Below are 18,622 nucleotides of genomic sequence, written 5' to 3'. Positions count from 1 at the left end.
ACCTCAAACAAGCGTTTCCATGCAGGAATATAGACTCTGGGTTGTCACTTTCTCCAAAAATGTAAAAGAAGTTAGAAGTTTGGTTTGCTTTTTGTTTTTTCTTTTGGTTTCTAAGGTAGGTATTTAGATGATTGAGTTGAGACCTTTCCTTTTTTCTAATATGAGCAATTAAGCCTATACATTTTCCTCTGAGCACTGCTTTAGTTGCATCCCATAAAGTTTGATATGTTACATTTTCTTTTCCATCAGTTCAAAATATTTTCTAATTTTCCTTGTGGATTCTTCTTTAGCCTGTAAGTTACTTAGAAGTCATTTTGTTTAATTTCAAAATATTTGCTGATCTATTACATTTGTTTTGGTTGTCTTTAATTCAATTCTGTTATGAACAGGGAGCATACTTTGAATAATTTCAATCTTTTAAATTTCATTGAAATGTATGTTAAGGGCTATGTTTTTTAAAACATGTTTGTTTTTTTTTTGTTTGTTTGTTTTGTTTTGTTTTTGAGACAGAGTCTTGCTCTGTTGCCCAGGCTGGAATGCCCAGGCATGATCTCAGCTTACTGCAAACTCACCTCCTGGGTTCAAGTGATTCTCCTGCCTCAGACTCCCGAGTAGCTGAGATTACAGGTGTGTACTGCCACACCCAGCTAATTTTTCTATTTTCAGTAGAGACGGGGTTCTGTCATATTGGCCAGGCTGGTCTCAAACTTCTGACCTCAGGTAATCCACCCACCTCGGCCTCCCAAAGTGTTGGGATTATAGGCATGAGACACCACCCCCAGCCTGGAAAATGTTTTATGTGCTCTTGAAAAGAATATATAATCTTCTCTTTTGGGTTGGTAGGTTCTATAAATATCAGTTAACATTGATTGGTAAAGTTATTCAAGTCTTCTATTTCGTAGCTGACTTTTTACCTGTTTTTCAAATACTGTGAATGTGGCACTGAAATCTTCATGTCTAATAGTTGAATTGTCTACTCCTTTCAATTGTGTTTTAGATTAATGTATTTGGAGTCTTTTTATTAGGTGCATGTATATTTTAGCTGTGATATCTTCTTGATACATTGGACCCTTTATTATGAAATGTCTCTTTTTCTAATAATATTTAAAATCTATTGTGTCCGATAATGCTATAGCCATTCCAGCTCTCACATAGTTGTTAGTTGCATACTATATCTTTTCTTCAATCTGTTACTTTCAATTCAGTTATATTTTTGAATCTGAAATGTGTCTTTTATGAGTAGCATATAGTTATATTTTGCCTTTTTAAATCCAATATGACAATCCTTGCCTTTTGATTGGATCATATAGGTCATTCAAATGTAATGTAATTATTATGTTTGGGTTTATATCTGCCATCTTGATGTTTGTTTTCTTCTTCTTTTAAGCACTTGTTCATGTTCAATTCTTCTTTTGCTTTTGCTTTGCTTCCTCTATTGAGGAATTAACATTTCTCATTGTTACATTGTAGATTTTTTAACAATGTATTCTTCAGTTATCTTCTGGCTCTGTGGATTGTAATATGCATCTTAATTTATTACAACATACTTCAGGTTAATTCTGACTTAATTAGAGTAAAACACAACAACTTTGCTCAGGTATAGCTCCATTTTCCCCTCCTCCTCTGTGCTGTCATTTTCATATATGTTACATCCATCTGTTATAATCCCAAAATATAGCATTATAAATGCTGCTTTATGAAATGTTCTGTCTTTTAAATAAAGTAACAGAAGAAATGAAAAAAAATTTACACAATCTTTCATATTTAACCACATATTTACTATTTCTAGTGCTCTTCATTTCATGCTGTGAATTTTAGTTATGTGTCACTTTCTTACAGTCTAAAGGACTTCTTTTAGTGTTTCTTGACTGCTACTCTCAGTCTTTGTTTCCTGGGAATGTTTTAATTTCAGTTTTGAAATATGCTTCTAGTGGATATAGAACCCTTCATTAACAATATTTTTCCCAGTGTTTTGAATACGTCCTTCCACTGCCTCCCGGCCTCTCTTGTTTCTTTTGAGAAGTCAGCAGTTCAAAATATTGTTGTTCCTCTATATATAATTAGTCACGTTTCTCCAGTAGCTTTCAAGATTTTCTCCATGTCTTTGGCTTTCAGCTTTAAATATAATGTGCTTACGTGTTTATCTCTTTGGGCTTATCCTACTTGGGCCTCACTGAACTTTTTCATTTTATATTAAATGTTTTATACAAAATTTGGGCAGTTTGGGGCCGTGTTTCTTTGAAATTTTTAGTATCTTAAAATATCTGGGAAAAATATTGTTAATGAACAGTTCTATGTCCATGAGAAGCATACTTCAAAACTGAAATTAAAACATTCTCAGGAAATAAAGACTGAGAATAGCAGACAGGAATATTAATTTTTTTAGTATCTTTAATATCTTTTATATTTTTTAATTTTTTTATTGCATTTTAGGTTTTGACTTTAATATCTTTTAATATACTTAAAGATGTTTCTCAGGTCTCAAAGGCTCTGCTCTCATTTTCCTATTTTTTTATCTTTATATTGGATAATTTCTATTGACTTATCTTGAAGACTACTGATAATTTCTTCTGCCATCTCAAATCTGCTATTAAGCCCAAGTAACAAATTTTTCATTTCAATTATTATATTTTTCAACTCCAGAATTTTCATTTGTTCTTTTAAAAAGTTTTGTGTCTATTGAGATTCCTTATTTGTTGAATGGTTGTCATCGCTCCTTTCCTTACTTTTTAAAACGTTTATAAATGTTGCTTTGAAGTTTTTTTCCTGTTAAATACCTTATCTGATCCCACTTATACTTGGTTTCTATCAAATGTATTGTTTTGTTTGCCTGAACATATGTCACACTTTCTGTTGAATATTGCACATATTTACTCAATATATTTGAGCAACTTGTCAAGCTCTGACACTCCACACTGAGCCACTGCAGCTTCCCTACCCTGGCACATATCCTTACCAGACCTGGTCCTGCCTATCTTTCCAAGACTGAGTTGTTCAAGAAGGGAAGGTGCTAAAGGGGATAGGAAAGGGGAAGAAGAGGAAGAGCCCTTTGCTTCTTTGAGCCTCAGTTTCCCATTTGTGAAACAAGAAAATAACAACTATGTCACGAGTCATTGCAAAGAGCAAACAAGATTTTATGTAGAGAGATATACACACATACAAAATTTTATATATATTGTATATGTATATACACAGATACCTGTAAATATTTTGTAAATTCAAAAACATACAAACATGAGGAAATATATTTATAATAATATATTGATTTTTTTAATCAATTAATTTATTTTTTGAGACAAAGTCTACCTCTGTCACCCAGCTGGAGTGCAGTGGCACGATCTCAACTCACTGCAACCTCTGCCTCCCAGATTCAAGAGATTCTCCTACCTCAGCCTCCCAAGTAGTTGGCATGTACCATCATGTCTGACTAATTTTTATATTTTTAGTAGAGATGGGGTTTCACCATGTTGGCCAGCCTGGTCTCAAACTCCTGACCTCATGATCCACCCATCTCGGCCTCCCAAAGTGCTGAGATTACAGGCGTGAGCCACTGCATCCGGCCTATTATTTTCTTTATTCAGCAGTCAGATAATTAACCAACCACAAGTGTGATGGCTGGGAAAAGAGTCAGTGATAGGAAAAAAGTGAGAAACAAGAACCTAGGAAATCTATGTACTTAGCAAAGAGAAAGACATAGGAAGAGACAGAAAAAGAAAAACAAAAAAATAGGGAGAAAATGAAAGTAAATTAGGAAAAGAGAGGGGGTAAGAAAGAGAAAAGCGAAAAGAACAGCCTTTAAGCTTATTCCCTTTTATCTCTCCAGAAACAGAATACAAAAGTCATTATAAGTCTTGTTAACATTGTAGTAAAGTTTTATGGAGCCCTGTAATCAACTTATTCTAGTTCTATAAATAAGACTCCCCTGAGAAGCCAGAGCTAGTACTGGGCTGAAAGAGGAAGAACCATGGTCCTGCCTGGACCGTGGTAATGGGAAAGGTGGGGTTGTATCCAGAAAACTGGTTTACTCAGTACCTGCCATTCTTCTTCCCAATCTGCTCTTTCCCCTTACAGAAAGGCAGCCCTGCTGGCTTACTTTGCTTTACCCTATCTTTGAGCCTCCTATGAGAAAGGACAGCACCAGGATCCAGTCCGGGGCTGAGAGTCAGTGAGAGAGGACAGCACCAGGATCCAGTCCGGGGCTGAGAGTCAGTGAGAGAGGACAGCACTGGGATCCAGTCCGGGGCTGAGAGTCAGTGAGAGAGGACAGCACCGGGATCCAGTCTGGGGCTGAGAATCAATGAGAAAGGACCACACTGGGATTCAGTCCAGGGCTGAGAGTCAGTGAGAGAGGACAGCACCGGGATCCAGTCCGGGGCTGAGAGTCAGTGAGAGAGGACAGCACCGGGATCCAGTCCGGGGCTGAGAGTCAGTGAGAGAGGACAGCACCGGGATCCAGTCTGGGGCTGAGAATCAATGAGAAAGGACCACACTGGGATTCAGTCCAGGGCTGAGAGTCAGTGAGAAAGGACCACATTGGAATCAGACTGGGCCGCTGGCAGTCAGCGGATTACCAAGTGTAGGGTCTTCCTGGGAGACTGCCCATGGGCCAGGCCTGGGAAGCACACAGTGCTCTTTTTTGGGGGGGGACCCAATTCAACCCATGAAGGGTCTTTGAAAATGCATTGAAAAGAGAGAGCTTAGGCCGAGCACAGTGGTTCACACCTGTAATGCCAGCACTTTGGGAGGCTGAGGCAGGCAGATCACCTGAGGTCGGGAGTTTGAGACCAGCCTGACCAACATGGAGAAACCCTGTCTCTACTAAAAATACAAAATTAGCCACCGTGGTGGCACATGCCTGTAATCCGAACTACTCTAGAGACTGAGGCAGGAGAATCACTTGAACCTGGGAGGCAGAAGTTTCAGTAAGCCCTGAGATCATGCCATTGCACTCCAGCCTGGGGCAACAAGAGCAAAAGTCCATCACAAAAAAAAAAAAAGCGGAGAGAAGTTTTTCAAGGTGTGGACAATGCCACCGCATGCCTGTCCAAGGGCCACCAGTGAGATGTGAATCCTTGGAGCAATACTGCATTAAGAGCTTATGAGAAGGCTGTGAGTTCCCCAAATCTCTCAAAGACAGGTGGCATCCTTGGGACCTACATGGGTCTTTGGTAACTTGGTTCTGGGGTACACGTGCCCTGAAATAGGAGTGGGTGCCCTTAAGAAGGAGCAAACAGCCCCATTGACCATAAAACCAACACCACATAGATTCTTTACAAGCAGCCAACATTTACTGAGACCCTCTTGGGGACAAAGTCCCCTGTGCCCCTGGTTGTCTGCTGTCTTGAGTGTCTGGTCTCATGGACTTGTCACTGGCAGCACTGGGTAGAAGAACAAAGGGAAAGGGTGGGCCAGGTGTGGGGACTAAGGAGGAGGAAGAGATTCTATACTCCTGAGACAGAGGCGCGGCTGTGGCTCTGGGAGGACCGTGTCAGAGGGGCAGGCAGGCTCTTGTTGAGCACGTTCTTGAACAGCAGCAGCTGAAGTCCCTGTTCTCCTGGAGCTGTGCCAGGGCGCGGGGAGGGGAAGCAGACAGATGATATGCCGGGTGGGAAGAGTGATAAGAAGAAAAATAAAGCAAGCTAAGGGGAGAGAGAACACTCCCTCCAGAGTAAGCGGAAAATGGACAGGCAGGAGCACTTTAAGCTTCCCTTGCAACAGGGGAGGAGGCCAGCAGGGCCGGGGCAGAGTGGGCAAGAGGAAAGAGGCAGGAAGGAAAGGAGAGGTGGGGGGTCTGGCAGTCCCACCTGGGTAAGAATGATCTATTCCACATTAAATGCCTAGGCAGGAGTTTGAGAAGAGGAGCCAGGAATCTGACTTATTTTTCCCATTGTTTTATTTTAATAAAATACACACAACATAAAATGTACTATCCTGACTTTTTTCTTTTTTTTTTTTCTGAGACGGAGTCTTGCTCTGTCGCCCAGGCTGGAATACAGTGACAAGATCTCAGCTCACTGCAACCTCTGCCTTCCTAGTTCAAGCAATTCTCCTGCCTCAGTGTCCCAAGTAGATGGGATTACAGGCACGTGCCACCATGCCCAGCTAATTTTTGTATTTTTAATAGAGATGGGGTTTCACCATGTTGGCCAGGCTGGTCTTGAACTCCTGACCTTAAGTGATCCACCTGCCTTGGCCTCCCGAAGTGCTGGGATTACAGGCTGAGCTCCTGCACCTGGCCCAGGAATGCCTTCTTAAACCCTATCTCTAACCCATGCCCTGGGACCTCCAGCTTCCCTTCACCAGAACCTCTGTGCTTTTCCCTACAAGCAGAGACTTGGCTCTCTCCTCTCCCGTCTCCAGGCCCTTCCTGCTCACTGCCCCCCACTCAAGGATGGAGCCAGGCACTAGTTCAGCTGCTGTTCACCCCTCCACAGTCTCTCCACCTCTTCTCATTCTCCTTCCTACTCCTTCCTTCTCCTCCACATCTGCCATCTTCACTCTCCTCTTCTTTGCTTCACTCCATCTCCCTCTCCTGGTCTCTCCCATCCCGTTGGTGGTATTAAATACATTCATAAGGCTCAGCAGTCACCACCCTCCATCTCCATAACTCTTTCCATTGTATCACCCTGAATCTCTGCACCTTTTAAGCGACAACTCCCATTCCCCTTCCCCGAGCCACTGGTAACCACCAGGCTACTTTTTGTCTCTGTGAATTGACTTCTGTAGGGACCTCATATAAGTGGAATCATATAGTATTTGTGCTTTTGCATCTGGCTTATTTGACTTGACATAAGGTCATCAAGGTTCATCAGTGTCGTGGCGTATGTCAGGATTTCCTTTGTAAATTTTTTTATTTTTAGAGACAGAATCTCACTCTGTCACTCAGGCTGGAGCACAGTAGCGTGACCATAGCTCACTGCAATCTTGACCTGCTGGGCTCAAACTATCCTCCCAACCTCAGCCTCCTGAGTAGCTGTGACTTACAGGTGCATGCCAGGCTAATTTAAAAAAAAAGACTTTTTAGAGATGGGGTCTCACTGTGTTGTCCAGTCTGGTTTTGGACTGCTGGGCTCAAGCAGTCCTCCAGCCTTGGCCTCCCAAAGTGCTGGAAGATGCGAGCCACAGCACACAACAGAATTTCCTTTTTTTTTTTTTTTTTTTTTGAGACAGAATCTTGCTTTGTTGCCCAGGCTGGAGTGCAGTGGCACAATCTCAGCTTACTGCAACCTTCACCTCCTGGGTTCAAGCAATTCTCCTGCCTCAGCCTCTGGAGTAGCTGGGACTATAGGCCTGCGCCACCATGCCTAGTTAATTTTTGTATTTTTAGTAAAGACTGGGTTTTACCACGTTGGCCAGGCTGGTCTCAAATTCCTAACCTCAAGTGATCCACCTGCCTCAGTCTCCCAAAGTAGAATTTCTTTTCTTTTCAAGGCTGAATAATTTTCCACTGTCAGTATGCAGCACATTTTGGTTATCCCTTCATCCGTCGTTGAACACTTGGGTTGTGTCCACTTCAGGCTATTGTGAATCCCGCTCTTATGGACGTGGGTGTACAAATATCTCTTTGAGGCCTTTCAATTCTTTTAGGTGTATATCCGGAAGTGGAATTGCTGAATCACATGATAATTCTATTTATTTTTTGGAGATCTGTGTGCCTTATTAGCAGAGCCACTACTTGAGGGGGATGAAACGGGAGGAGTGGGTGGCCCCGATGCCCGGCCAGCTGTGCTTCACGGGCTTGTAGGTGATGGAGAATTCACCCAGGTAGTGGCGAATCATCTCTGGCTTGATCTCCACCTGGTTGAAGGTCTTGCTGTTGTAGACGCCCACCATCTCGGGCAGGATGATCATGTCCCTCAGGTGCGTCTTCCAACTTCCGGCTTCTCCACGGGCGGCACCGCCTCCTTGGCCTTGCGCAGGCGCTTCTGCTACGAGTGTTGCTCCCACCGCAGGTCCCGGGTCAGCCGCCGTCGCTGGCGCGTACTGTCCAGCAACATCAGCTGCTCGTAGGACGTGCCCAGCGGCATCAGCTGCTCGTAGGACGTGCCCAGCAGCTGGTCCTGGTGCACCCCGCGGTAGGTGAACTTGCGGAAGGTCCGCTTCTCCTTCTGCTCAACCTCTGCCCTCTTGCCGGATCTTCAGAAAAGTGATAATTCTATTTTTAATTTTTGAGAAACTCTTATACTGTCTTTCTTTCTTTCTTTTCTTTCTTTCTTTCTTTCTTTCTTTCTTTCTTTCTTTCTTTCTTTCTTTCTTTCTTTTTCTTTCCTTCCTTCCTTCCTTCCTCCTTCTTTCTTTCTTTCTCTCTCTCTCTCTCTCTCTCTCTCTTTCTTTCTTTCTTTCTTTTTTTTTTTGAGACAGAATCTTGCTCTGTCACTCAGGCTGGAGTGCAGTGGAGCGATCTTAGCTCACTACAATCTCTACCTTCTGATTCAAACAATTCTCCTGCCCAGCCTCCCTAGTAGCTGGGATTACAGGAGCCGGCCAGCAGGCCCGGCTACTTTTTGTATTTTTTAATGGAGATGGGGTTTCACGTTGTTGGCCAGGCAGGTCTCGAACTCCTGACCTTGTGATCTGCACTCCTGGGCCTCCCAAAGTCCTGGGTTTACAGACGTGAGGCACCATGGCTAGCCTGCTATACTGTTTTCACAGTGGCTGGACCGTTTTACATTCTCACCAACGTGCATAAACAAGTGTTCCAACTTTTCCACATACTCACCAACACTTGCTATTTTCTGTGGGGTTTGTTTTTTTTTTTTCTTTTTAACAGTGTCTCACTCCAATGACGGGCTGGACTGCAGTGGTGTGATCACGGCTTACTGCAGCCTCAACTTCTTGGCTCAGGCGATCCTCTCACATCAGTCTCCCAAGTAGCTGGGACTATAGGTGTGCGCCACCACACCTAGCTAATTGTTTGTATTTTCTGTAGAGACAAGGTTTTGCCATGTTGCCCAGGCTGGTCTTGAACTCCTGTGTTGAAGTGATCTACCCACTTTGGCCTCCCAAAGTACTGGGATTACAGGTGTAAGCCACTGCACCTGGCCATATATATATTCGATGGTGTGATCTTAATGGATGTGAAGTGGTCTGTCATTGTAGTTTTGGTTGGCATTTCCCTAATGATTAGTGATATTAGCATCTTTTCGTGTGCTCGCTGGCTGTTTGCATAACTTGTTTGGGGGAGATGTCTATTCAAATCCTTTGCCCATTTTTGAATTGGGTTGTTTGCTCTTTTGTTGTTGAGTTTAGTAATCCGACTTAGTTTTAAACAGATTACCCTGCTGCTATGCTGACAGTAATAGACTTTGAGAGGCAAAAGTAGAAGCAGAGAGCAGCTCCCACAATATCCAGACAAGGTGATGGTGGTTGAAGTGGGGGTGGCAGTGTGAAGTTGGTGAGTGGTGACAAATGATCCGATTCCAGATCTACTCAGAAGGTAGATCCAGTGGGGTTTACTGACTGCATGAGCTGCCAGGGAGGTTTCAGGGTAACTCCCAGGTTTTTGGCCTGAGTTAGAAGAACGGAGTGTCCATTGACTGAGATGGAGAAGGCTTTAGGGGCAGAGCCTGGAGGGAAGACTGAGGTTCTGAGTGGAGTGTGTGAAAGTTAAGATGTGACTCCAAAGTGAACATGGTTGCTAGGCAGCAGCATGGATGTGTGTGGAACTCAGGAGAGGGTCTGGGCAGAGATGCACATGTATGAGTTTGTCATGAGTGTTGACATGTTATTTTAAAGCCATGAAACAGAATGAGCTCACCTTGAAAGGGAGTGTTTATAGAAAAGAGAAGAAGTCAAAAGGCCAGGTATGGTGGCACTTTGGGAGGCTGAGGTGGTCGAATCACCTGAGGTTGGGAGTTCGACACCATGCTGACCAACAATGGGAGAAACCCCATCTCTACTAAAAATACAAAATTAGCCGGGTGTGGTGGTGCACATCTGTAATCCCAGCTACTCAGGAGGCTGAGGTGGGAGAATCGCTTGCACCTGGGAGGCAGAGACAACAGGGCAACAGAGCCTGGGCAACAAGAGCGAAACTCTGTCTCAAAAAAAAAGGACGTCAAGGGATTGATCCCTGGGGCACTCCAACCATCAGGGCTGTGAGAACAAATCAACAAAGACAGTGGAAAAGGAGTAGGTATGACTTGAGAGAAGAATGTTGTCCTGGAGGCTTCAAAAAGAAAGAGTTTGGAGGAGGCATGCTTCGCCCTGTTCATTAAATGTGGCTGATTGGCAAAAGGAGGAAAGGCAGAGAAGGTAGGCTCAGAGGCAGGCTGGATGAATATAACAGTGATGGGAGCCTGGGGAGTTCATTGCTTCTCTTTTTAAGAATCATGGGCTGAGACTGAGAGGTAGGAAGAAGGTGTTGGAAGTTTGAAGAGAGATGAGAAGGAGCGAATGTTGCTTCAGGAAACGTGGTGATTTCCAGAATTTCTCTCTATGAGGGATGGAGGGGTCTGCTTGGAAGGGAGCTTGGCAACGAACTCACAAAACAGCAGCATAAGGTTGTAGAAACATAAGTCCTCCATATCAAGGAAAAGAGTAAAGGAAGGCGGAGAAGAATAATCAACCCTGAAGTCGCCCTGCAGGTCCCCCACAGAGTAGGTCTTACATCAGTAGGAGAAGGGGATGGTAGGGCCTTCCATATGGGATAAACCCTATAGCTGTGAGAAAGGTGTCCTCTGTCACTAGCTGTGTATGGTCACCAGAAACAGACAGAAGGAAGACTCAGAACCAGACAGACAGGTGCACCAGGGGCCCATGCCCTTCACCCATCAGCAAAGAAACTTGTGACACTTCCTTCCTGTCCTCTCTCTTCTCAAAGTGCCAGGGTCAGACAGTTAGGCAGATCTAAGGGTCTAGTCTATATCTCCAAGCACTTTGGTTGATTCAACACACATGCACCCGTACGTGCACTCACACGTCAAAGCAGTCATCCTGGGAGGCCACAAACTTACTGGAAAGATGTTGCCATGGAACAGAATATTCCTGGAATTCCTTTATGGGAAATCCAGCTGGGTGTGTGACATGCTCTCCTGGCTGTTCTTTGTGGAGGTCACTTCTTACATTTCAAGGATAGACGGATTCCTGGAAACAGTCTAAAGTCGTTTAGAGCCAAGTGTGATGAGTACAATTAGGGATTAGAGTTTTTGTGGCTGCTGATGACGCTGGATACAGATAGAATAAAACTAGCTTTGTCTTGGTGAAAAGGGGACAGTTGTTTTATAGGATTTAAAAAGGTACAGTGTATGAAGTTCCTGGCATAGTTTTTGATCTGTAGCAGGCGTTTCATAATTGGTAATTATTAATATTCCTAAAACAGAGACCCTGAAATGAGTGCAAGGATTACTGAAATAAGTGACGTGTTCCCCAGGGTGATGGCTTTGAAGGCACAGACTTTATCTAGAATTAGAAATTTTGCTAAGTGTGTTTAAAAAAGCAGATTCACAATCTTTTTTAAAAAATCTTTTTTGAGATGGAGTTTCGCTTTGCTGTGAGGGCCTGGAATCAGAATGGCCTGGCCTTGAGTTCACCTTCTGTCCAAGGATCATGGCTAGTCAATCTCTGAGCTTCAGTTTCCTCCCTCCCCTCCCTCCCCCGTCCTCCCTCCTCCCCCTCCGCTCCCCTCTCCTCCCCCGTCCTCCCTCCTCCCCCTCCCCTCCCCTCTCCTCCCCCGTCCTCCCTCCTCCCCCTCCCCTCCCCTCTCCTCCCCCATCCTCCCTCCTCCCCCCTCCCCTCTCCTCCCCCTCCACTCCTCTTCCATCTCCATCTCCCTCTCCCCTCTCCCGCTCCCTCTCCCCTCCCCTCCCCTCCCCTCCCCACCTCCCTTTTGATGGAGTCCAGCTCTGTCATCCACACTGGAGTGCAATGGCACAATCTCAGCTCACTGCAGCCTCTTCCTCCTGGGTTCCAGCGATTCTCCTGCCTCAGTCTCCTGATTAGCTGAGGCTACAGGCACCTGTCATCAGGCTGGGCTAATTTTTGTATTTTTTGTAGAGACAGGATTTCACCATGTTGGCCAGGCTGGTCTTGAACTCCTGACCTCAAGTGATCCACCTGCCTTGGCCTCCCAAAATGCTGGGATTATAGGTGTGAGCCACCATGCCTGGCCTCAAATTCACAATCTTATCTGTTATTATCCTGATTAACCTTGCAAGTAAGAGGACCAGAGGACTCCTTACCAAAGGAAAGGAGATTATGGGCGAAGACTAAAGCCAACCCCTACATCACCCTCTAGGATCACCCATGATTCCTGGTGATGCCTGATCACTCACCACTAGGCATGGGGCTCACCAGGTATCAAAGAGGCCAAATGTGTTCTTCCCCTCTCCCACTGCTGCCCTAAATGCCTTCTCTGCTCGTCTTCTGAAGCTAGGAACAACTCTATAATGAGAAATTCTTATCTTTGGCTGAAACTTTCCATCTTCACAACAAGACCAAATAATCATGGAAAATGTAGCATGGGAGCATGGGAGTAATTTCCAGTCTTGTGCACAGAAGGTTACTAAAGCTTTTCCTGATAGCAGGTCTTGGTAGTAGGAGAGTAGAGACAGCAGAGGGCAGTGGGTGCTTCTGCAGAAGGGGTGGGCAAGGAGGAAGCCCGACTGGGAGGTTAGAGGCCCTGAAAGCAAACCGTCTAATGCTCAGTTTCATACAGATCCAGGTTCGCTCTGTGGTTTCCCTTCTCCCTGACAAGAGGCACGGAGGGAGCATCCCGGCCTAGAGCTGTGCATGGTAAAGACTCACAGTGCCACCTTACCGCTATGAGAGAAATGGCACTCGTCTGGACTCTGCTCTAACCAGGTGAGCAACTTTGCTTGCACTCTCTCTGGGCCTCAGTTTCCCACAAAAGATATTGATGGCTTGGGGTTTTTATCAATGCTTTTTAGGCATTTGTTTTTTAAATTTTAATTAATTAATTAAAATATTTATTTTTTTGAGACAGGGTTTCTCTCTGTCACAGCCCAGGAATGCAGTGGCATAATCTCAGCTCACTGCAACCCTTGCCTCCCAGGTTCAAGTGATTCTCCTGCCTCTGCCTGCCCAGTAACTGGGATTACAAGCATGTGCCACTATACTCAGCTAATTTTTGTATTTTTAGTAGAGATAAAGTTTCACCATGTTGACCAGGCTGGTCTTGAACTCCTGACCTCAAACGATCCACTTGACTCAGCATCCCAGAGTGCTGGAATTATAGGTGTGAGCCACCACACCTGGCTGGCATCTGATTTTTTACTTTGATCTATGGTGAGATATGTGTTTTACATTGAGACCTATTACATACATTCATATTTATATGTGTATTTATGCATATATACACATATACATTTGTGTATACATTTTGAACCAAAAGTTGAGACTTGCAGTTTAGAAAACATGAAATTGGCCAGGCGTGGTGGCTCAAGCCTGTAATCCCAGCACTTTGGGAGGCCAAGGCAGGTGGATCACGAGGTCAAGAGATTGAGACCATCCTGGTCAACATGGTGAAACCCCGTCTCTACTAAAAATACAAAAAATTAGCTGGGCACGGTGGTGCATGCCTGTAATCCCAGCTACTCGGGAGGCTGAGGCAGGAGAATTTCTTGAACCCAGGAGGCGGAGGTTGCAGAGATCACGCCATTGCACTCCAGCCTGATTAACAAGAGCGAAACTCTGTCTCAAAAAAAAAAAAAAAAAAAAGCAGAAAACATGAAATTAAGTGGTAGATAATGCCCTTTCCAATTCTGATATTTTAGGCTTATTGCTAAGCCAGTCAGTGATTGACTGGCTTCATGTGCAGTTGAAAGTTACAGAGATATGTTTATGTAGAGCCTTTAGCACGGGCCAGGCTCATAGTCAGTGCCCTGTGATTGTTACTTACTACTTGTGCTCTCATTTCCTACGACTGATTTCAGCAACTTCTTTCCTTTGCTTTTTCCCTATAGCACTTCTCATTTTCTGCCTGCTTGTCCTCTAATTTTGATTGTAAGATAAAAAATTCTCTCTTTGGTCTCTCGTCTTTCTCTCCAGGTTTTGTTTTCTGACTCCCTTCCCTTCATGTAGATCCATATTAAAAGCCAAGCTCCAGGTCAACAGATATCATCCAATCACCTCTCACCCAACCACAGGCCTCAGTGGGCACTTGCCTCTTGGGATTGCGCTTTGCAATGATTTTTGGCCTTTGAAGATTTTTCTTACTTTTCTATCAGCTCAGCTACGCATTTATGAAATTCATTTATTTCGAATTTCAAAATAAATGAATCTTTACCGGGAGGATTTTCTGGACATCTAAACTGCCTAGGACCTGATAATGAAAGGGCCTATCAGTACTTCTCAACAGAGAAATCCTACTGGAGGCCACCTCTCCTTCAACAGAGAAAGAGAGATGCACTATCTCCACTGGACAACTGGATGACAAAGGTCTTCCTTTGAGGGTATGGTGGGGTGGGGAGCAAATTAAGTAACACTGAAGCAGTGCCTTGATTGAGAGTATGGTGGCCTGGGCTGGGCATGGTGGCTCATGTCTGTAATCCCAGCACTTTGGGAGGCCAAGTAGGGTGGATTAACTTGAGGCCAAAAGTTCAAGAACAGCCTGGACAACATAGTGAAACTCCATCTCTACTAAAAATACAAAAAATTCGCTGGGTGAGGTGGTGCATGCCTGTCATCCCAGCTTCTTGGGAGGCTGAGGCATGAGAATCACTTGAGTCTGGGAGGTGGAGGTTGCAGTGAGCCGAGATTGGATCACTGCACTCTAGCCTGGGCAACAGAGTCAGACCCTGTCTCACGAAGAAGAAGAAAAAAAAAGAGTATGGTGGCCTGAATTTCATCCCCAGCTCTGGCTGTGGTACTCACTGTGCTTCTTTGGTTGGACAGCTTAATCTCTGAAGCTTCATCTGTATAGTGGATGTAAGAACTATACCACCTGATGGAGCTTTTAGAAGATTAAATGAGCTAACGTGTCCAGCATAATGCCTGGCTCTTACCAAGTATTCAATAAATGTTGGCTGCCATGTTTTATTTCTTTTCTTCCTTGGCTGCCTTATGGCCATGGTGCTCCCCATCATCTGAACAGGCAGGAGTCTCTGTGCTGAGTGTCTGGGGACCTGGGTCACTGGTCTAGCTGGGAGAATTGGGGCATGTCTCTTTATCTTGCTATTTTCTCACATATAAACATCTCCCTCATCATTAAAATGAGGGGGTGGACTAAGAGATTTCTAAGCAAGCTTCTCACCCTCCTAGTCTGTGATTCTAGTAAGAGTGGTGTGAAAAGCAAAATGTGCCTCTCAAAACAGAGCATTTTCCCAGGCAGCCTTCAGCCTATCAGAGATTGTGCTTCCCAGAGCTGATCTGTTAAAGTTGGATCTTTGGAATTTGGCACCTATGTCCCCATAGGAGTAGTCTTTTAAGTGATGATTAGCTTTCCAGGGCTGGCTTATAACACCCGGCTTAATGCACAATGAAGCAGAAACACCGCACATTTGCATTGGAAACGGCGGAAAACAATACTGTGACAACACTAGTAATTAAACCAAACAGAAAAACAATCCCATTGAATGAGAACTCATTTTTTATTTATCCGAAATCCTGGTGCTTGAGGGAAGCAGGTTAATTTAGAAGAGGAGGAGGTCTAGGAAGCGTGTGGAGGAGAATCTGCAGCATCTCTTCTAGGCTCTCTTAAGGGGTTTGGACTGAGGCTGGTGGTGCAGGTTCTTGACATGTCTGACTTTGCTTAAAAATTCAAGGATTCCTGCTAAACCATTGTGTTTTTTCTTTGAGATAGGGTTGGCCTACGTCTCTCGTGTCTAAAGCCATCATAAGGATTTGAACTTATCAATAGAAAGTGGAGAGGGAGAGAGAAGAACGGAGACTGAAAGGCGAGAGGCAAGAATTCTCCTAGACATCAGCAACGGGTGAGCCTCCTGTATGTTTTGTTGGGTCTACCCATGCGGACTTACATAGCAGTTTCAAGTGGAAAAAAAAAATCATCTGCCAGGATATAAAAATTTCATTAAAATATATCCAGGCCTGGCGCAGTAGGATGGCTTACGCTTGTAATCCCAGCACTTTGGGAGGCCGAGGCAGGAAGATCTCTTGAGGTCAGGAGTTCGAGACCAGCCTGGCCAACATAGTGAAATGCTGTCTCTACTAAAAATATAAAAATTTGCCGGACATTGTGGTAAGTGTCTGTAATGCCAGCTACTTGGGAGGCTGAGGCATCGGAATCACTTGAACCCGGGAGCTGGAGGTTGCAGTGAGCAGAGATTTCACCAATGCACTCCAGCCTGGGTGGGTGACAGAGTGAGACTGTCTTTTGACTCTGTCTCAAAAGAAAAAGAAAATATTTCCTTTTTGGTCCCTCAGGCATTTGAGTTTGAAAGCCCCAGGTGATATCATCTAATAAGAGGAAGAGATTAAAAAGAGTTTGTGTGTGAGGCCAGGCATGGTGGCTCACACTTGCAATCTCAGTGCTTTGAGAGGCTGAGGTGGGAGAGTCCCTTAAGCCCAGGAGTCTGAGACCAGCCTGGGCAATATAGTGAGACCCTGTCTCTACAAAAAAAAATTAAAAATTAGCCAGGTCTGGGAGTGCGCACCTGTAGTCCCAGCTACTCGGGGGTTGAGGCAGGAGGATCGCTTGCCCAGGAATTCAGTGTTATAGTGAGCTATGATTATACTGCTGTACTCCAGCCTGGGTGACAGAGCAAGACCCTGTCTCTTAAAAAAGTGTGAGAGTGGGCCAGGCGTGGTGGCTCATGCCTGTAATCCCAGCACTTTGGGAGGCTGAGGTGGGTGAATCATGAGGTCAGGAGTTTGAGACCAGCCTGGCCAACATGGTGAAACCCCATCTCTACTAAAAATACAAAAAATTGGCTGACCATGGTGGTGTAATCCCAGCTACTTGCGAGGCTGAGGCAGGAGAATTGCTCAAGCCCCAGAGGCAGAGGTTGCAGTGAGCCAAGATCATGCCACTCCAGCCTGGGCAATAGAGCAAGACTCCATCTCAAAAAAAAAAAAAAAAAAAAAGTGTGAGAGTGATTACATGAAATAGATTATCTGAGGAATTAATAAAAGATAAAAGCAGAAAAGGGAGGCAAGCCATGCATTGTCCCTGGGTCTGGAGGAGGGTCAAGTTAGACACTTCCTTCTGTGGCGATCAGGTGGCCTTGCAGCTCTGGTACAACTTGGTTACTGTTGGGGGTGACTTCTGGAGGGCTGGGAGAGCTAATGTGCAAATGTTTGGTACACTTCCATGTACTTAAGATTTCTGAGTTAAGAGGCAGAATTTCTATGCTTGGCTGGTTCCCACTATTGTCTGAACTGAATCCTGGGACCTCTGCGAAAGAACGTGCCTACAATTCTGATATAAGGGCAATGTGGTACTTGATCACTAGGGTGAATGTGGCTGACCTTGTTGAGTGGTGGTGGCGGGGGCCTTTATCTCCGCTGTTCCAGGTGAGACTATTCATAGCTCTGTGCTGGTTACAGGTGGGGAATGCCTCTCCTTGCCCATGTTCTGGTGAGATGCTGCCTCTGGCTCTTTTTCCTTTCCCTGTCCCTGTGTCACTTGGCAGTTTCTGAGTTGTTGCAGCAGACCAGACTCCTCTGGGACATGGTTCTCAAGTTTTGAAGCATGCCAGTTCCACCTGGGAGCGGGGCAGATGCAAAATGCAGATTCCTGGGCTCCATGTCAAACAGAATGAAACAGATTTGGATGAACTCAGCTCTAGGGTCTCCTTCAGCTCTGCAAGCTGGAATTCGACAGCTCTGCCTCTGTTTAAATTACTCCCCGGTTATGGTTAGTCATGTCTTCTCTCAGGCTCAACTCTTGGCTGAGGCTGAAGCTGGTCACCCAGGGGCTCAGGGGTTAATTTCCTGATGTTCCTGGACTTGTTTCCCTAGCCCTATCTTTTGATGCTGGAAAGGGGCCAGGAGCAAAGGCTCTGAGCACTCAGGGAAAAGTCTGCACTGTAGCCTTCCTGGATTCTGACAGCCTTTCTCCTCCAGGTGCAGAAGGAACCTGTGTCTGAGTTGTGCAGCATCCAAGATCCTGTAGGGGCTGTTCATTTGGTGAGTGTGACACGTGTCTTCCTCTGTTTTCCTACATTCCTATGCCCCAGAGCTTGCCTTCAGCTCAAGCTGAAGTATGGAGGGGTTATTGACTGAACGGTGACCCTCCCTCCAAATTCGTATGCTGCAGCCTTCATCCCCAATGTGACTCTGTTTGGAGATAGGGCTTTTAAGGAGTAGATTAAGGTTAAATGAAGTCATGAGGGTGGGTCCCTAATCTGATGGGATCAGTGTCCTTGTAAGATGAGACACCAGAGATTTCTCTTTGTGCACACACACTGAAGGAGGATCATGAGAGGACACAGCAAGAAGGCAGCTGTCCACAAGTCAGAAAGAGAGGCCTCAATGGAAACTGAATCAATCAGAGCCTTGATTGTGGATTTATTGCCTTTGGAGCTGTGAGTAAATAGATGTATGGTGTTGAAGCCATCCTATGTGCAGTATTCTGTTATGACAGCCTGAGCTAACTAAGACAGGAGCAAATATTCATTCATTCATTCATTCATTCAAACAGGAGGTTCATGTGTATATAAGAATTACCTATAGGGAGTCCTTCAACTTACTTGGACTTTGGGTG

General features: G+C 44.9%; 1 protein-coding gene across 3 annotated transcripts in view; it reads left to right on the top strand.

Moving 5' to 3' along the window:
- The first annotated feature begins 7,980 nt into the window (after positions 1-7,980).
- GFRA2 (GDNF family receptor alpha 2) overlaps positions 7,981-18,622 on the top strand; it is a 186,532-nt gene continuing 175,890 nt past the window's right edge. For all 3 annotated transcript variants that reach the window (XM_078346896.1, XM_078346897.1, XM_078346895.1), the window contains exons 1-4: positions 7,981-8,075; positions 12,656-12,801; positions 15,761-15,890; positions 17,983-18,045. The gene's annotated coding sequence lies outside the window, so the exon portion shown is untranslated. The remainder of the gene's footprint in view (positions 8,076-12,655; positions 12,802-15,760; positions 15,891-17,982; positions 18,046-18,622) is intronic.

Source organism: Callithrix jacchus, chromosome 13 (assembly GCF_049354715.1).
Source record: "Callithrix jacchus isolate 240 chromosome 13, calJac240_pri, whole genome shotgun sequence".
In the NCBI taxonomy this organism is placed as follows: Eukaryota; Metazoa; Chordata; class Mammalia; order Primates; family Cebidae; genus Callithrix; species Callithrix jacchus.
Note: the sequence above shows the minus strand (reverse complement) of the source record. Positions and strands in the feature narration are given on the sequence as shown.